The sequence below is a fragment of the Macrosteles quadrilineatus genome, unplaced genomic scaffold (assembly GCF_028750875.1).
Source record: "Macrosteles quadrilineatus isolate MER2022 unplaced genomic scaffold, UCM_ALF_1.0 Scaffold_2__2_contigs__length_208266976, whole genome shotgun sequence".
In the NCBI taxonomy this organism is placed as follows: Eukaryota; Metazoa; Arthropoda; class Insecta; order Hemiptera; family Cicadellidae; genus Macrosteles; species Macrosteles quadrilineatus.
Window position 1 is genome coordinate 153,916,845 of NW_026542595.1, and position 22,078 is coordinate 153,938,922.

Below are 22,078 nucleotides of genomic sequence, written 5' to 3' on the forward strand. Positions count from 1 at the left end.
GTAAACAACTTAATAATCACTTCTACATCAAAACACAACACACAACATTGGATTGAGAACAGATTGATTTCTTTAATTCCCCCACCACCGGATGTGAGTTTACGCGACAAAAAAGTGTCGCTGTCGCGTGACATTTTTGTCAGCCGCAAGACGTGGCGCGACTCGCGACTCGCGACTGTCGCAGTGCATAAAACCAGCCTAAAGAAGTAACTTGTTACAAAACTACTTTGAGAAACAAAACTCCCTGAATGTATGCGCAATTAAGTAAATAAAAATATAATAATTTGTACAACTAAACATTATAATATACATAGTAATATTACGGACTTTGTTTTAGTAAGGAATATTTAAAAAGCTTGAAATTCTACTCGATAAAAATATGGCAAACTTACAGTAAGTACACTTAACAGATATACATAACATATACATTCGATTAAGATACAACAACTTAAGAGGAAATTATGCTTTTTCGTTCCTCGTAGGAACGGAAACTTATTAAATACATATATTTATAAACATCCTAAATATAATTATAAACATGTGCTCTTGATAGAATATACTTTAATTCCAAGTTATTTTTATTAAAACACTTATTATTTGTTAACTTGGAAACAAACAAAAATAAGACAACTTAACCTATACATAACCATAAATTGAGGAATTCACCTATTAAATTAAAACCGTTCGTGTATTTTGTGGATACTATGGTCTGTACATATAACAGAACCATGTGCAACGGATACACTTCATCTATCAGAAAATCTGACAAAGGGTGTAATGCACTTGGGTCTGTTCAAGTTGATGAATTTACGCAGCGCATCGCATAGATTTATCTATCTTTTTACCAAACTACTGGCCCGAAAAGGAATGGTTTGCAAAGTGTTAACATTGTAGCTGTAATCGAAAGTTTTATTGCTGTCGGAAAATAGTAACCTTTGTGATCCTAATAAAATACTTTTGTTTTGTTTGTAAAATGACTCACTATGTCAGTCGGTTCTGGATTTGTAGATTTTTAGCTTACTATTATTTTTAATTTAAGCTACGATTTTGTTGTTTTTTACTTATAAATAAGCAAATAATTCCTTTGCCTACAAGGGAGTGATCACACTACTACGCCTGTAAACAGTACGCAGAATGCTCTTTTCCGCTCGGTAAATAACTAAATAAGCTGATTTTATTGTTGGCGTATACAGAGTGTCCCGTAATTTAACAGCCAAACTCCGGGAAATCGTTCTATGGGTCAAAATAAAGAGAAAATCAAGAATAACATATTTTCCAAAATCGCTTCGTTAACCAGATATTCGCAATTTTGTATTTTTCACATTAACATTTTTATCTTAAAAGTTTTTTAACCGATCATTATGAAACTTGGTACGTATGTTAAGGTCATATAGACCCATGCTAGAAAATTCATCTTGATTCATCCTAAAATTCCAAAATGGCGGCTATTTTAATTTTTTAACCTAAATTACTGGAGAATGGCTGATTTTTATTATAAAATTGCAAGAACACTTTTATTTGGCATTTTTAATTTCTTATCAAACGATGCCAAGTTCAAAAAGATCAAATAAGAAATAGCTTAAATATTAAGATTTTTTAGTTGTAAAGTGGGGTAGAAAAACACTAAGCTAGTCAGGTTTGTCCCATATTACAAATAAAATCGTAATATTGAAGCTATTTCTTATTCGATCTTTTTAACTTGGTATCGTTTGATAGGGAATAACAAACAAAGTCAAGATTTTCCTACAACCATAATTAACTTATCGTAACATTCATATTAACTTTTTAGTTGTACTGTATATTAAATGCCATTTTGGTTGTTTGCTTTTTAGGTTGTGTTATTTGTTTACCGGTCGTTAACCTACCGGATCCGCTGCTGTGGTTAGGGTAGAAACGCCAACGGTGATATCAGCTGATTTGCGAGCGGGAATGAATAATTAGAGGGTAAACGAGCTATTTTGCGTTTTGTTTTGCAGGTGTGACAACGTGATAATTTCCACCCACTAGTAGGACAACATCTTACATGCGCAAACGGACATTACTGGGCTCCTAATCCACAAATCGCCATTGCTCCCTTTCTACCATATAAACTCACGAAACGATGTGGTCATTATTATATATGTATTTACAAAATATTTAAATCGGATGTAAATAAGTTAAAATTGGCGACAAAATTGTTGCATGGTATTTCTTCAGTTTTTATACGCATTTTAGTTCTTAAGAGATTGGGACTCCACAACAACAACCACAATCCTAGAGCTTATGAACTAACCAGGCCCACGTGTTACTAAACATCAAGTATTTTTCAAATTCAAATCCTGTTTCTTCGACGAATTTTCCAAGTGGTTTTGGAGTTCAATATTTAATCTTTATGTTTTCCATCTGTATTAGAGGGTCATAAGTAAAACGTTGCATGCATCGCCTTCCACTCTTGATCTTAGTAGGGAACATTTATGTTACAAAATGAAATATCTACTTTCTCTTATCTTAACAGTCAAATTCCTCGGATTTTCCATTTTATGATCGATCTTTAAAAAAAGAAAAAAATTCGTATAATAGTTTCTATCGGGCTTAGGGGAGCAATCTGTCAAATGTAATGCATTGGTACTCTCATAGGTAATGGAGATTTATGTCACAGCATAATCAGTTTCCCTCCTCGTATGATGCATTGTGGGTAACCTGTTTACTTTCTCAAATTAGTAGAACCTTGATAACAAGACTCTTATAGGGATTATAAAATAAGACTTGTTATTAAGGTTGACTTCTTACTGAGGTTTTCAATAACATGTGATTAGGGGTAAACTAATTTCAAGGGGATTTGAAAATGACCCTTATTACTAAGGGTGACTTGTTATCGAGGTTCTGCATTTACTATTAGATTTAATATTAAATACAAATTTAATTCCTACGTACAGCTAGCCGAAATATTCTCATTTACGAACTAGAATGTAAATTTATTATACTACTTTATTGTTAAACGATCGAATTACTTTTACTTGTCTATTTAAATTATGTAAAAAACACCAAGAGTCGGTTAAACAAACGGCTTTTTCTGGGCATACTTTTTTAATAATATTGCTTTAATTGTATAAATCCATACATTCACATAAACGAGCATAATATTAAATTTGTTTGCTTATATTTTAAATATAAAAATATGAACTAAGTGTTTTTTTTTATAAAGAGTTTTAAATCTCAAAGCGAACTTATATTAAACTTGTAATACATAAAATTATTTATTTATTTTCAATCAATTTTAGCAATGTAATGGATCCATGTGTTTTTTTCAGTATTGTTCTGTATATGCAATGGTTTTAATCTCTGTTTAAATACTGTTCTAAAATATTATATTGTGTAAAAAACCTTTCGAAATGTTGTTAGGGAGGTTAATTATAGGAATTTGTATAACAATAACGGACACCATGCTAATAAATAAACTATTCAGGTTTGGATATAATTTATAAACTACTTACATAGAAACTACTATAATTTACGTCTTACAAATAAGATGAATACGTGTTCCCTGGTAATATGTTATTTCAATCAAAACTAAATAAAGCTTTCAATAAAATATGGCTGTTAATATTAAATGCAATGAAATAAATTATTCAGTAATGACAACCAGTATAAGTCCCACAAATCATTCAACTTTCCACACAATACTATCTCATACAATGGAGAACGTCAACCTGACTACGACTCTGGCCTGGAGATATGCCATTGTGGAAACTTAAGAGATTGATGTGCATTCAATGAGAAGTTGGTCTGATGCGGCCCAATATAAGTTTGTGGGTCAAAATCCTATTGCAATAGTTCCCATCTATAGACAAAATCTCTTTACCTAAACTCACCCATTGAATAGGACAAAGTTTAAGTTATTTATAGTTCAAACGTGCAGTCTTTGCAGGCAATTCTTTAGTTTGTCCCCAACTTATTTATCTGCTGGAAACACTTTTTACTATACAAAACTCAAACGAAAAAGCATTTAATTAAACTTAAATAATTGCTATTCTACAGCCAATATAAAATATGTCTATAGGTCAGTACATTACAATAGATAATAATAAGTTTAAATAAAAAAAGTTTAAAAGTTTAAATGAATAAGTTGACTCACGTTGATTAAACCATGTCTGTATGAATTTAATATTTTGATTTATATGACGGATTGTTAAAAAGATTAACTTCAAACGTAAGTATATTAAACTATAACTTTTATTAGTAAAAGAAATTTGGAATTTCCGCTTGAGGATGACAATGAATGTCAAGACGAGATGTTGATACGTGGAAGGAGTGGAATACTATTTTTTTTATCTTCAGAGCCCTTAATGGACATAGTTTTGATTTGCATAAAAAAGTTACATGCTGCCCACTTTCTATGCGTTTTTCAATCATTATTTAATGAAATTAATGAAACTACTTGAAATAAATATACTGTATCCAATAGTGTATTAAACATGTATTTGAAATATTGACAACCAAACATTAAACCGGTTTCTACATTGAGTCCATTTAAAAATGAATCCAAGAGTAGATCAATTCAAAATTTGATTGCAACACCGGTGGTATATTTCTATTGCTATTTCCACTGCAACACAGTAATTGATTTGCGATGAATAATTCAAATATGGTTCAAGCTTAACACTGACGATGACAAGGGTCGTAAGTTGGGAAGGTGATAATATTCTTGTGACAGGTTCAATGTAATCCTATTGTAGCGTGTCTAAATGTATTAACCTTTATCTGATGTTGCTGACAATGGATATTGTCATCTCCTCTTTTTATTTCCCTTTGAATTTATTTATTAAATAATTTTGGCAGTAGCTTAAAAACTGAGATTTAAAAATATGTTTCCTTCACAATGAATTTACGTCATTTACAAGTAAATGTTTTCGACGGTTCAAATTGATTATTTAACACAGTTAGTTTTTAGATGTCAAGAAATCATTGTTAAGAAACTGGGTACTGTATTTGCTACGTAGTGTCTCTTGTAGTACTCATTATTAATTATTGGTTCAAAATTCAAACAGTGTTTACTGTTGAATAACGTAAATAGGCCCTGAAAAATTAACTGAACTGAAAAGTGGGAACTTCCAATCTACGCAAAAGCAGAGACCAAATTATGAACTAATTGTTTCCACCAGTTTTTCCGTCACACCATCTCGCGCAGTGCAGCTCTTTTAATTAGTTTTGTAATTGTAGGTTAATTGGATGTTTATATTACAAAATGCTGTTTATTTATTGTAGACATAAAATTACTTCGTAACATATAATAATTTGAGCAGCAGGAATAGAATTAAGAGATCATTTCTGGTAGGATTCCAAATACTAAATATGTTATTATTTCTAGTTGCTTAAACTTTTTATATTTATTTTTTAAAGTTTTATCATGTATTTTATCACATTGTTTTATTTTTTTATAGTTTATCGGGAAAATGATTTTCTATTTTTTAAATTCAATTACAAGATGGTAATATCCACCCAAATACTTTGTAAAAAGAAAAGGATGTTTAAAAAGTATGGATAAAAGAACTAAAACCACATTATTTTGTTAGTTGCTTAGGTATACCGCGTATGCTTTTAGAAGGTGATTGAAACAGCTAAATCATTCATTATTGACATTCGGTCGTCATGGGAAATTGTAGATGAATATTGAAGTGAGTGAGAACAAAAGGGAATGTCTTGGGAGCTTGAAGCTTAATAAGTAATTATTATCTTGAGTGGTTAAGGCTTTTGAAAGTGCAAATATATTTAAAATAGATTTTCAGTATATTTCATATGATATGAAACTATTCATTCATCGTTTTGATCATACCACTAAAATTCTTTGCTCTACTTTCAGTCTATCCTAGACTAAGAGTGTACACATGTTCAATCTTTCTGTGGTTTCGTGAATATTACAATAGGTGTATACACAATTTTATCATACACTGCTCATAACGTTACAAACAAGGAATATGAAAACGAATATGAATAGAAATTGATGTAGGATACTCATAATTGTTTAACTTATTTATTTACAATTATTAATTTTCTTCCAATAGCTATAAAATAATTTAAAATCTATAACACGATATCAAAAGCTATCAAAGACTAATTTGTTTACTAACTTTGTGTTGCTTAACATTCAAGCTATTCTTCGTATATATCAAGGTGTTATTAGTATTAGTTTTGTGTCCGAAATTTTAATTTTACGAACCTAATGTTATAGGTTACTCGATTACATAGCTGTAAAGTGTTTCTTTGCTCACTTCGTACCTAAACAACGAGCAGGTCATTGCAATATGATGTTTAAACTGTATTTTTTTTCTTAACTGCTATTCATACACTTAAGCAATTCTGTCATTGTATGAAACCCATTTTTCTACCGCATAATGCTTATCAGATCATCTGCTCCTCCCACGAGCCTGCTTGTAAAATATAATACCTTGTATTAATCTCTACGACTCATACATTTAAATAAATAGATAGGCCTAGTTATAAATTCTATTAAATTTCATTTAAGAGTTTATTGTTACGGAAAATGTATTTTTCTACCATTTACATTTTATATTTTCTTTAGATATTATTTCAGTAGTAATGTACAAAAAAGACACACAGACAGCTACAGCAATATCCTACCGAAATTTGACATTTGTAAGTATAATATCCAGGCTACAAGATCAATATTCCATATTTTATTTTAAGAATGATTGCTTTAGTATACAATGCCGTAGGCAAAAATATTGCTCATCCTCGTTTGAAATTCAAATGTTGCTAAAGTATATTTTAAAGTTATAATTACGATCATTTATGTCATATTATCCAAAAATACGTATACTCTTGTGTTTTGCATAGAACCTTGTATATTCGGTAGTATCAGTAAACTAGTTACATTACTCTTATAACAAGAACAATGTTAACAATGCAAGCCCTTGTAATTACATTTTCAGAAGGGTATAATTCTGTTGCTTCCAAAGTAACTTAGTTATAACCAAGAGCCAGTTCTAATTTGTTGTCGTAAGCAGTATTACAACGTTACAATGATTTAACATATTAGTTGGCTTCATATCAATATTAAAATCCCATAACAACTAAAACACTGTTTAAACATCGAAAATGACCCTTAAGAATCTAAAAATCAACCTCGTGTAAGGATTTTAAAATGTAATTTCCATTAGTCATATTTTGTCAAAATGTTGGCACGTAAAATGATGCACACAGAACAAAAAGAACTACAAACTGCCCCATGATCATTAAAAGTAAAAATTACAACCCCATGCTAAGCTTGGATTGAATTCTTAAATGTATACTGTTCAATTTTTACCAAACACATTTTAACTACAACAAAAACAGGCTAAAATAAGGAAATTAAGTTAAATTGTCTATAAACACCGTAATAGATCTTCTAAAATAAATCTCCAACAATGATATTATAGTATCACATGTTTGTTGTTAGTTTAAATATGGGATTTTTTAGGTATTATTTTGAACCTGGGATTGTTTTTCTCATTACTTCAGGCTAGACCTATAGGTTGCAGCATTATCACTTGAATAAAATCCATTAGTGATTTGGCGGTATTTGAACGAGGGACCTCAGGGACTGAAGTTCCACGCTCTAACCACTAGACCAGCTCGCTCCCCAAAATAGCATAGTTCAACATTGTTTAGTACACCTGTAGCCTAAGATCTCATCTTAATGGAAACAACGCATTTTATGTAATCATGTGGTGCAAGATCTATATTAGGACACAAAACTTAGTTATATTAAGAGTTGTGTAGCTTATTCTTAAAGCTATTATGATGTGTATTTGATTGTGAAGGAACTAAAGACAGACCTAATTCCATCAATGACACAAGAATTTCCAATTTGGATGTGCAAAACCTTACAACGCCAATTACATGCTAATCGAATTGTTTATTGAAGCGTTTAATTAAACTAGTGTTCCCATGTCGCTATAAAAGGAACTATGATCTGCAGGTTGGTAAAAAGCATTGAAATCTTAAAAAAAAGTAGATAATCGCATTTTTTATGTTTTTATGTCAAATAAATCACAGTTTATTTTATGAAGTAATGGTTTTTACCATGAGAAACTAATTTAAAATAGACACAACGCAACTAAGTCCAGATATTATCATGTAAAAAGCCGTCAGTGATTCAAGGCATTAGACTAGACTATACAAACCCCACACCTCAAAGGTAAAAAGTAAAAAATATAAACAAATCAACTGAGGAGTAAGTTACAATTAACTCCCCATAAGTCTGTTACATAACTCCCCTGCTTGTTTTACTTTAACACCATCACATTATAGAACGCCCTAACACAGAACCGTTTTATGAATTACTTCATCCTTGGCCTAGGGATCACAGCACTGTCATATGGACGAAATTACTGGTGATTACCAGAATTTGAACCCGGGATCTTGGGGTTTAAGGCCTAGCACTTTACCACTAGACCAAATTACTCCCTAGCTTGGACATGACACTCACAAACACGTTTTTTGCAAATATATACACTTTGCAGTCTATTTTTTGTCCATAATTATTTTTCTACATTTTCCCTTTCAAGCAAAGTACTGTATTTTTGCCTTGAAAAAATATACAGGATGAAAAAAGTCTCGGGATGGTTAAATCAAAAGGTAATAAAGATATAGCTCTAAAACTTGGAACACAGTTACTGTAGCATTAAAATCATTTTAACACATTATTCAGTGATGCGCTACCTCCTCAGGGGCACGGCCTCCTAGGAGTTAAAAGGAAATCTTAAATGTAAGCATAGTTTGATAAGCACCCGAACTCAAATTAAAAACCGAGTCAAAAATAGCAACTATTCAAAGATGCGTTGAATTCGCATAGCTATTATGCGCCACATCCTCAGGGAGGCACCTAGTTATTCGGAAGGAAATCATTAACGTATGCATATCAAATTAAAGGTTTTAATTAGTAAAATACAATGCTACAAATTTGGGCTGAAAATAAAAACTATTAAAAATGGCTGCCGTTCAAAGATTCAAATTTTTTTGAGATATCACAAAGATTCTCAAATATATCATTGAACGGTTTTCATAAACTCGTTCGTCCGTGAGTTCAATTTTGCGGCGTTATATTTTACTATTAAATACCTTTAATGTGATGTGCATATTAATCTATGATTACATTTAAGATATTCTTCCGACTCCTATATGGCCGTCCCCATGAGGAGGTAGCGCATCACTAAATAATGTGTGAAAATAATTTTAATGTCCTTTGTCCAGTACCAAGTTTTAAAGCTGTACCTTTATTACTATTTGAATTATTATTTAACTGTCCTGGGACTTTTTTCCAGCCTGTTTTGGTATTAAACTAAGATTACCAGACGATATCAGACGATGGTGACCTATGATTTATGTATATAATTCTTGTATGCAGCAAAAAGTAAACAAGTAGCCTACTATTATAGAGAGTATTGAGATCAACTTCCACTCATATGAATACAATTGAGGTAATTATGTTTTATATCCCAACTTCGGTTGTTAAGATAATAGGCCTACTTGTCAGATATCTTTTGTTACAGTCTACTATTAATAATTAACCTCAATACACTATACCATTATATTGGTATTAATATTTCGTATCCATGTCAACTAATATTAAAAGTACCTGGGGACCGAGCTTTGCTCAGGTAAAATCATTAGTTTAATATGAAAGCAGTCTTAGTATTGCAGATACATTAATCCATTCCCAAACTCCACACTGCTCGCATTTACTATTTCGTTCACCACTTCCTACGTCGTGGGTCTGTTTCCTTCCCTTCCCATAGCATTTTAAGATTGCAGATACCTTAATCCAACCGTCATAAACTGTTCCCGCACTCCGGACTGCTCTCCTTTACTACTTCCTTCACCACTTCCTACGTCGCAGACCTGTTTCCCTCCCTTTCCATAGCATTTTAGGATTGTAGATACCTTAATCTAATCGTCATAAACAGTTTCCGAACTCCGGACTGCTCGCCTTTACTACTTCCTTCACCACTTCCTACGTCGCGGACCTTTTTCCCTCCCTTCTCATAGCATTTTAAGATTGCAGAATTTAATCGTCATAAACAGATCCCACACTCCAGACTACTCGCTTTGACTACTTCCTTCACCACTTCCTACGTCGCGGCCCTGTTTACCTCCCTCCCCATATCATTTTAAGATTGCAGATACCTTAATCTAATCTTCAAAAGCAGTTCCCACACTCCGGACTACTTGCCTGGACTACTTCCTTCACCACTTCCTACGTCGCGAACTTGTTTCCCCCCTCACCATAGCATTTTAAGATTGCAAATATCTCAAATTAATCGTCATAAACAGTTCACACACTCCGGACTACTCGCATTTACTAAATCCTTCACCACTTTCATACGTCGCGGACCTGTTTCCCTCCCATCCCATAGAATTTAAGATTGCAGATACCTTAATCTTATCTTCAAAAACAGTGCCCACACTCCGGACTACTCACCTTCACAACTTCCTTCGCCACTTCCTATGTCGCGGACCTGTTTCCCTCCCTTCCCATATAATTTTAAGATTGCAGATACCTTAATCTAATTGTCATAAACAGTTCCCACACTCCGGACTACTCGCCTTGACTACTTCCTTCACCACTTCCTACGTCACGGACCTGTTTCCCTCCCTTTACATTGCATTTTAAAATTTCAGATACCGTAATCTAATCGTCATAAACAGATCCCACACTCCACAATGCTACCCTTGACTACTATGTATCGAGTTCAGTTTAATCTTTGCTTAATAGTAACAACTGATGTTTTTACTTTTGTACTTTATTTTGTTTTGCTAGTATACTGTGGATAGATAACTTCTGCGCATGCGCAAGCTGAGGTGCCCGTGGGTACAGAACGTCACGTTATGTCTTAAAATGTAAACAAAATGACAACAATGGCGGAATGTTTTCTCATAAGGCCCATGTTAAATTTTCAAAAGTTTGTACTCATATTATGGCGAAAATAGATTTTTCCTGGCTGTACCACTGGTCTAGAACTTATTTTTGACCCAGAACTTAGTTATTCCGTAAATATAAACGTTTTCGTTAGGGCCGATTCCCAGATCGAAGTAACAATTATTCAAACTTTACTCGTATTATATATAGGATATTCAACGAAAACACTTATAATAGGCAGCAAAGCATTGTTTATCATACACATACAACAATAAATCTGTGATTTAATATCTCAGTTAATAGTTCAGAAATGATCGCTTTCAACATTCATCCGAATTATCCTCCGTTTTTTTAGGAGGGATTCTTCCACCAAACTCTGAAAAGGAAAGACGGGATCATTTTTCAGACCCACTTATGAGTTGCAGTGTGGCGTGGATTAAACCCTCGATCCACTGTGTAATAGTTTTAAAGTAAAAAACAATTAAGTACATTATTCTTGCAATAGTTGCAATTCATATACTGTTTAGTAACATACAATTTCAAATATTTCGTTGCCAATAGTGTTTCGAATCCTCCAAAATTAATAGTGTAATATTGTTCATGACGCTGAACAACAAGGTTTAAACCAACTTCAAGTTAATACTTAAGCTGAGCTAAGTTGTTATCTAATCATAATTTCAGTTGCTAGCCTCCTACTTGCCCTGTAAACTTTGACGAGTTTCTCTCAAACTTTGATTCAATATTAGCCAAAAGAAAATACATCATTATTAAGTTTATGTAAATGTATTGATTCTGTGCTGCTGAAAATAAATTAAAATAAAAACTTATTATTTAACTGAGTACCTATTTAGTAAGGTTTATGCAACCGTTAATTTCTAAATAGCCTATATTTTGTAGATTTGTTTGTCTAGGCCTGGTTGAATCAAAATTACGTACCGAACCTGTTGGTTAATATAATCTATAGGGTCTAATAAAAAATAAAAAAATCATTAATCAAATACCAAATAAAACTGAACTAAACAGGGGTTGCAGAACACGTATTTTTCACCACTTTAGGTACTGTGAATCAGCTGTCAGATTATTTGGTGTTGACATTCGCTGGTAATGCACTACTATATTATCGTTATTGACAATTTGTTAACTTATGCTGTTGTGTATGAACCACAACCTTCATTCAATCAATTTATATTGATTTGCCTGTTGCTTTTCTCACTATCTTCTCTAATAGTATTTCTTGTTTATTTTACAGTGCGGATGAACATGTTTTTACTAATTGAAATAGCGTGTACTCACTTGAATATTGATAGAAATTTATTTAGTTCCAAGCCGTAATACGTTATTAAGGTGGGTTGAAGCGCTTAGAACAACCGAAAAATTACGAAAAAGAAGCTCGAACTGCGAGGACGCCCGAAAACATCGAGAGAGTGAGAGAGGCAGTAAACACGACTCCATGCAGATCTGTACGAAGACGCACTAAAGAGCTAAACATAAGTCGCGATCCTGAATGAGGATTTGTAAGAAAGCTCTCCAGTTTCATCCATATAAAATGCAGATTTTCCAGGAACTGAAAGTGACTGATTAACGGAAAAAAGGGTAGACTTCACAGTGTGTATACAAGTATTGTTGGATAGAGAGAAAAGTGCAATATTAATGATGAGTGGTGAAGTTCATCTTCACTTCCACGGCTCAGTACGTTACGTTGATGACGTACATGACAACGTAACGTACATGACAAACCTCTACACTCTCCTAAGGTAATAAGGTATAGTTACTATGATTTGTTATCATTCAAGAGTCCGTTTATAAACAAGATGAATACAGTATATAAATTATTTATTATTAAAACTTTCTGTCAAACCTACACTAAAAATTACCCTAGATATGACAGTTCCAAATATCCATTACAAACAACAAACAAATTACTCGTTAAAAGTTAAACAGTTCACCAAGCTTGTATCCAACAAAGTAAGGCTTGTGCCAAGTAATTTTGGGAGACCAAATTAACTGGGAACAATTTTGGCAAACAATCACAAACCACTTTCTGCAAAGTAATATTTATAAAAATATCCTGTATTTAATTTTAAAGTAGCCCTTTATAGATATGCCATTGCAAATCATGTTGTAGAATTGTTATTGTTTAATTAAATAAACATGCTTAAACTTCTTTATTATTATTGGGTAACTTGAACCAAGTATTTACAGATTTTTTACTTGAGTATAATGCAACTATAAATTATTAAGAATTATTAATCCTCTGAAATCATATAGCCTATGAAGTTTGTTTATAGGCAAGCATTTTCTTTTTATGTGAGCTATTACCTAATGGTAAAAGAGAATAATACATTAATAGACATAAATATTGGACTTATATTCTATTTTTGCTATTTTCTACCCAATAAATATTATTTCGTGGCTCAAAAACTGTGAGTATAATGGAAGCTTAGCAAAATTAGGATTTAGTTTATTGAGCTTTTTATAAGTAGTATAAAATAACAATACTTTTGTCCGGTTAAAACTGAATTAACAAAATACATGTTTACAATTCATAATTCAAAGTAACTAGCGGACCCATGTGAAGCATTCGCACTGGATCCTTCTCCAGGTGATGTTTGAAAATGGAATTCTTAAATAAAATAGAATGGTTGGTAAGTATGTAAAAATGAAGGCTATTAAGGAAATATACAGAGTGGCTGGTCATCAGTGTTACACAATTTTTTTGGCGTAAGTACAAAGTAAATGCAGTGTAATGATGCATATAAAAGGTTCCAAGTCCAAAAATTAGCTTCCCAAAGAATTATTTTAGGTATTTCAAAAATAACTATGTTTTCAAACTTAATACAGCTATTTCTCAATTACCGGTAAATGGATTTGAGTAGACAATGTCATTTTCGTGTTCTACATTAAATTTTGAATAAGAATAATAGAAAATGACGGAGGATCAGTTGTAAAAACCCCATTGTAAATAGATTCAAAGATAATAATTAAGATGTTTCATAAAAATTTAAAAAACATTGGTCTATTGTATTTGTTCACACCCTGTATACAAGAAAGTGGCCGATTATGTTAAAAACTGCGCCATTTTATAAGCTTTCTAACCATATGCTACACTATTGAGGTTTAGATATTATGTTGTTTGTTTTAGTGGTTTGAATATCAGAAAACAGGGAACTTTTTTACTGTTTTTACTGTTCAAGCTGAAACAAAAATACAACTTTTGCTTAATACATGCCGGCTTTCTATGTTTTAAATGTTAAAGACACCCTGTTTTCTGGTATTCAAACCACTAAAACAAACAACAGAATATCTAAACCTCAATAGTGTAACATATGGTTAGAAAGCTTATAAAATGGCGCAGTTTTTAACAAAATCGGCCACTTTCTTGTATACAGGGTGTGAACAAATACAATAGACCAATGTTTTTTTTTTAATTTTTATGAAACATCTTAATTTTTATCTTTGAATCTATTTACAATGGGGATTTTACAACTGATCCTCCGTCATTTTCTATTATTCTTATTCAAAATTTAATGTAGAACACGAAAATGACATTGTCTACTCACATCCATTTACCGGTAATTGAGAAATAGCTGTATTAAGTTTGAAAACATAGTTATTTTTGAAAAACATAAAATAATTCTTTGGGAAGCTAATTTTTGGACTTGGAACCTTTTATATGCATCATAACACTGCATTTACTTTGTACTTCCGCCAAAAAAATTTTGTCACACTGATGACCAGCCACCCTGTATATGCCAAACAATTCATGTGGAGTTCTTGTTTGGACATCTTTTAAGTGAATAATCTGATTTCAACTCCAGGATTATTTATCGTAGAAAGCACAGACTAATTATTTTGGTCGCCATGGATGAAGGAAAAACAAATCAATTGGATTTGAGTCTGTTTTGATTAATTTAATTCACATTTTAGCTGATTGAAACACGTAAATAAACATTTTGAAGTCTAAATTATTTACTTACAGGATGATATAATAGATCCATTTTACAAAAAAACTATACGTCGTGGGTAAATATAGCTTTAAAACGAGACGTCATTTATGGATATTGGTGAAGAGTTAAGGAAGTTATGGTGTACTGAAAAAAGTACAAAAGAAATCATAATATATATACAAATTAGAATATTTGTGGGGCAGTAAATGAATTTTCAATGCCACCAATATTTTTTACAGTGTTCAACTTCGAAATGAAGCAATTAACATCTAAAACTTTCTTCAACATCTTTGAATTTTGTTTGAATTATTCAAAGCCTACATTGAGGAAACTTTTACTGTAAAGAAAAGTGGCACTGGTAGAAGAAGGATTGCATTTTGGCTTTCGAATAAAATTAATATAGCAGTACATCTTATTCAATATTTACAAGCAAATCATGTCTAGCTTTAAAAACAATAATCATCGTCTGAAATAAGAGAAAGTATAAAAAGTAAGATTGTTTAACTACTGTATCAAATTAAAATGTCATATACTACTGTACAGTGTTAACTAGTATTTGATAGTAAACATGTTTCAAAAAGACGTTGTTTTTATATACAGGGTTGATCGAAGTTAGTGTTAAAATTTTTATGTGTTAAATTACTTAGTATAAGTGACAAAAATGACACTAATTTAGATTTGCATACCCTCATAAGTATGGGACAACGGACAAATAAAGATTTTTCCAAATATTTGTATTTTCTAACATAAAATGGCCATAAGTGCACTAAACAATGTTTGTACTTAGAATGTATTGTCATTTTCAGAATCCTTATTAAATTTCCAATAGTAATAGTACAGAGTCACTGAGATGAAACATCTGTATAAGAATTTATTATGCAATGGAAGTTTACATTTGATATTCGATAAAAATGCAAAAACTTCTACCTACGTTTTTCTACGCCAAACTGGACTATATAGAGTGTTAAATATCACTAAAAACTTCTTCGATTATTAATCTTTAAAATGGTGTATTTTAATTTAATGTTTCGTTGCTTTTTCATTCTTAAATTTAAGAGTTTCTCTTGAAAAACACAGAATGGCCAAAATCGAATTAATTTAAAATAACGTGTATTTGCTTGAACAGTATGGTGATAGCTGCATTACAAATTATGTTTGAATATGGTTTATTGTAATTTTTAGAATCCTTGTGAGATTTATTATAAGAATATTAAGGATCTATTAGGAATAACATCCATATTATGTTATGTTTTATAATACAATAATAAACTAGTGTGTTTATTTTTGAATACATTGAATATTGTTTAAGGTGTTAATTACAATATATAATACACAATATATGACAGTGGTTGACTTTAACCTGTTAACATTACATGATGCAAACAATATAAATAAAAATTTGTATAATATAATCATAAAATTAGTAAACTATTAGCGGAATTCGTTGGCCGTTTATACTTATCACGTAACATTCCAATATACAACCTAAAAGCAGACTAGTAGCATTGCAAACTGTACTCGCAGTAAGTCTTCATTATGGCGAATGCATCAGACAAAGTTGGATTGATGATCACGTTAAAACATTGCACTGGGCTGCAAAAAGCTACTAACCTTTTAGGAGTTTGTTTTTTCGTTACAAGGGCTTTATTTATAATACCTACTACTAAATGTATGCACAATTTACTAACTATAACTCCATCTTCAACAGATGTTTTAGCCGAATAATATCTAATGTTATACTGAAAGTTTAAATTAGTACGATACTAGTGTACCTGTTGCTCGAATTCGAGCAATTGCGAAGCATTACAGGCAACTCACGAAGATTATGGAAATACTCACGATCTACACAACAGTTAGATAAAATCAAAATCTTTTGTGAATATCTTATCTTTTCTCAAAAAGCTGATCTTGTTTTTTAGTGTTTCTACAGATTTTTCCCTCTCATAGCCGCATTAGGTTGTCTATAATAACGATTATAAATGATTATAAGCATAACGATTATAAATTTCTTTTCTTCTACTTTGTTGTGTTCTATGACTTTTTCTATGTTTCCATTGTTTGTAAATCGGTTATTTCAATGATTGCTCAAGAAATGTAGCATATTGTTAATTCAGTTTTATTTTTAGCCTATATCAGATTGTCCAGGATTTCCCGCTTTTTTCCATTGTAATAATTTTACCAACCCAAGTTTCGTCTACAGATGCAATACGCCAAAGAATATCACCTACGTACAATCTCCAAAAAGTGGTAAAAAAGGCAGAAACCAAGCCATACAATAGATATAAGTTATTTCCTTAAGAAATAATTTTAAGAGTTAACTTACTGTGATATTAGGATTTTCCACTATTCCACTGATTTAGTAATAGAACATTATATTGCAAAACATGACACGATGCAGATAGAAATCGATTTTAAAATCAGAAAAACCCATTGCAAATACTGTACTTCATTTTGACAAATTCAATAAATCACCATTTAAATATTAACAGCTGTTTCATTAAAAAGTAGTGTAGAATTATGCATATGGTAAACAAATTTGAAGAGGCAACTTTAAAGGCTTCTGGGGCAGAGCCCCAAGGGAATTTACCTCGTTCCTCTTTTGATGACTCATCTATAAACCAAGACCTTTCTTTAGAGACCCCTACCAAAATTCTACGCCCCGCCGGTCTCTCAAATTAGCTGGGACAAAAACCCAGTTTTTCCTCCATAAGAATAACATGGGATGGGAATTCAAAGGCCACTGGGGCAGAGCACCAAGGGAATTTACCACGTTTTTCTTTTGATGGCTCATCTACAGACCAAGACCTTTCTTTAGACACCTCTACCGAGTTTCTACGCCCAGCCGTTCTCTCAATTTAGCTATGACAAAGAAAAACAGTTTCAAATTAATATATAGATATCATGCTCAAGTTTCCAAATAAAACTATTTAACAGGTTCACGTCCCTTGCAACTAATAACTTCGTTATTTAGCTTTTCAATTTTAAGGCAGGAGCTATAGTGAACGTCATTAGGTACAGTCGATGAATTCTAAAGTAGACCCTTCATTAGCAATGCCACACTCTGCCAAAGTTTTACATCCATATCTCGACATTCATGGTGAAATCAAATCAAATCATCTTTGTTTCGCACAGAAAACCTGTATAATAGCGTCACAAGAATATATAATTAAACTAAATTATAAATGCTGTTAGAACTAAAAACGAAACTGATCAGTATCTTAATTCGATCGGCAACTTAATAAAATCTTTCACAGTGTAGTAGTCTAGTAAAATTATGATTTGACCTGGGAAAAAATGCTTCATAAGCCCTTGAAGTGGTATTCGACTCAACAAATGTTACTTTACAACATATCCAAAATCCGACAAAATCCGACCATGGGAAAGTGTCTAAAAATAAACTTGAAAATGGCGGCTATTTTTCTTAAGAGCAATTTATTTTAAAACACCAATAGTCAGATAAATATGGGATATGGCCTTAAAACAATGCAAGAAAACATTGTATGGTTTTATTTGGTATAGTGTTAGGTGTGCAGAGTGACGTACTAAAAGTTGCCAAAAATCGGTCTACAGGAAACCGCCTCTAATGACGATTAAAAATGGCAGTTATCAGAAAAATTGGACACATTAAAAAATATATAACATGCATTTTTAATGCATATTTTTTAGATATTCACTTATTTGTTATTTTGTTATTTATTATTTGAGATTACCACCGATATTTATTGTGTGGTTAGTCCTTTAATTTGATAGGGAATGCATTTTGGCCGCCATCTTGGATCTGCCATATTGGATGCGCCATATTGGATATAAATATATATTATTAAACGTAATGATAGTGTTGTGACACATCATTATAAATTAGATTTTCACGTTGATTTCAATGCTAAAATCCGTTTTTAAATAATTTTGTTCGTTTTGAAGATACGTTCAAACGAAAATTCTCCCTTATCCATTTCTTATGGACGTTACGTAGTTTGGACATTTTTAGATATTGTTTTTAGATATTTTTAGATTTGGACATAAGATAATTTTTCTTATATCTCCAGTTTTTACTAACGCTTGCAGTTTGTTCTAGCCTTAAAATATTCGGTGATAAAAATGTTTACATTTGATCTATTGATCATTAAAATTGGACGTGTTATAGACGAGCTACAAACCCTAACACAATATTAAATTTAACTTTTTAGAAATAAGTTTTTATTAAAAGATGTATATCTCCGGTTGCTAATATGTCACCAAGTTCTTTCTTGTCTCAAATTACTCAGTGGATGTTTAGCTTTAATTTTATGTAGCACTTAATAAAATCCGACAAATTTAAAATGAGTCATGAATCTTTATTTAACAGTAAATTGTTTTATTTTACAAAATTTGTCTTTAGTTTAGGGCATGTATCCCCAATTCTAATAACTCCCAATAAGTAATCCATGGCTGAAACAAACTATTTATTTAAGACCGTAAAGATTTTTGGGAGTTATTTAGAATTGGGGATATATGTCTAAAACTAAAGACAAATTTTTAAAACCAAATAATCTACTGTTAAATAAAGATTCGTGACTCAATTAAAATTCATCAGATTTTAATAAATGGTTAATAAAATTAAAGCCAAAGATTCACTGAGTAATTTGAGACCAGAATGAACTTGGTGACACATTAACAACCCGAGATATACATCTTTTAATAACAAATTATGTCTAAAAAGTTCAATTTAATATTTGATAGGGTTCGTAGATCGTTTCTAAATCATCGGATTTTAATGATCAATAGCACAAATGTAAACCCTTTTATCACAGAATATTTTAAGCCTAGAACAAACTGCAAGCGTTAGTGAATACTGGAGATATAATCTATATATACATATATCAATATATATATTTTAACAAATTTTCAAATTACGATACGTCCATAAGAAATGTATGGGGTACGACTTTTTGTTTTTTAGTCTTTTTGCATTGCCTGTTTTGATATATTTACTGTTTCATACTATAGTTATTTTTCACATATTCGTTCAAACGTCTCAGAATAATGTCCTTCTTGGTGAAAAACTCGTACTACCGTACAGTATCTGATATACCGTCAACCCTAGAGTGATTATTGAAACTGGTCCATTCTTCTTGTATAACCCATTGCGCAACTGTGGGTGAAAACATAACGGACTGTCTTGTTCTGCTTTTTGAGGGGAGTGCTAGATCAATGAATGTAAGAACATTGAAACAAAATGATAACAGTTATTCCAATGAATAGTTTGTCCAAGAAAACCTATTAAATTTAGTTCTTTTTAAGTAACTATGGAAACTAAAATGTACATACAAATATGCCCTTGTAGTTTTAATAAAGTCTATTCTTGTAAATATTTGATATTTCAACATCCAATCTCAAACCGCCAAAAGTCTTAAAACAAATATCACAAAAATATGAAATTTTGCCGCCATTTTGAATTTGATTTTTTAGTTATTTCCCATGGTCGGATTTTGGGTATGTTATAAAGCATTATTTTCTGTGTTGAATACCACTTCAATCGCTTGTGAAGCAATTTTGCCCAGGTTTAAGGGTAATTTGTCGTATTTTTCCTGGACTATAGGGAGCTTGTTCTAAGAGTATGCGTTTGACCGCTCTCCCAAATTTGTCTTTGTCTTGCTCCACTTTCAGGGGTTCAGGCAACACATTGAAAAACCTAATACTATTATAAAAGAGGTGTCTCTCAAAGAACCTTGTCCTGTGATCTATGATTTAAATAATAAATTAAAGTTAGTAAAGCTGTAAGTAGCCTATTATTAGATGCTTGCTAAATATAATAACTTGATTATCCTTATTAGCACAAAAGGCGTAACCAATAACGTTATATGGATTATTTCTGACAAAGCTGATCACTTTAAGGATTCTTACTTTTTTTGCTAACTGAAGGTGAATTGTATAAGAGTTTGCCTTTTTAATCAATATTAAAAAAATAATAATTGAGTTGTTCTCAATTTTGGACAATACCCAGATTCAATACACAATACGTCACCGCAAATTAAACAAAGCGCACATTTTTGTTTTCTAGCTATGACTTGAAGGACGTTCAGCTCAAAGATAATATATTAATATGATTACTATGTCACAAAGACCCTTATAACTCAATCTAACACAACCAGCACAAATCGATGTTTAAAAACTGAAAATACGTCACCTTAGTTCTTATACGAGGAAACATTATTTCCTATACAATTAAATAAACAGACTTGGTTTACAACTCAAAGCAAATTCTTCAGAGAAAGGCAGCCACATCAAAGCTAACCACTAACTTGTTCATCTTGCGCGGTCAAGCAGCCCTGACCTATCAACTGGCCAAAGTTAAGGAACTTTACAGGTCATGTTTGGAGAGTATACGTATACTAACCTAAACTAACACATTAACACGTCAAGAAATACATATTATTACACTAGTAATGAAACTGGTTACTTTAAAGGTACTTCTGATATACATTATGTGACATTTTAAATTATTTGCCATGTACGAACAGTTGCGCAAATATGTGTAGCTATCAATGAGGCGATTTACTTAAGAGAGGTACCTTTCAATGATAACTCTTTATTGTATTAGGCTCATCAATGAAGTAAAAACTCTTAAATATTTGCTTTTGTAAAATTGCAAGAGAGTGAATGAAGGAGTGGATAAACTCAAGTCCCAGATGCAGGTTAACTTTATATAAGGCTTTCCTAAACAAGTTGTATCAAATTCAGGCGAAATGCGACGATCTGTATGCGGGGTGCAACCATCAGCGGTTGATGAAATTACTTGGTGTATTTATTTTTCATGCAATTCTACTTCAAATTCTATACACTAAATTAGTTCCATTTGATAGTTTTTCTAAATTTATTTTTATTTTATAACAAATATAAATCCTCGACTAAGCATCTGTTTTTAGGCTGTTTGGCCCTTTATAGTTCATATATATTTCAATTTTACACTTCTATGAGCAGTAAAGCCAATTTAAAGACTCGTTTGCGTCTTTGAGTACTTACTCACATTTATTGTACTTGGCGCGAATACTCATTCACTCTGTGATCTAATGATATTTGCATAACGTTTTAATTAAACAACTACAAGTCCTACAAAACATACAGTTTAAAGCACGTTTATCTCTTTAAATGTGTAAAATGTTATTGTTATGCTTGTTATTTAAAATGTTTGTTTATGCTTATATTCATTTAATTGTATAAGCTGTTTTTACAACTAATTTTACAACCCAAAGCA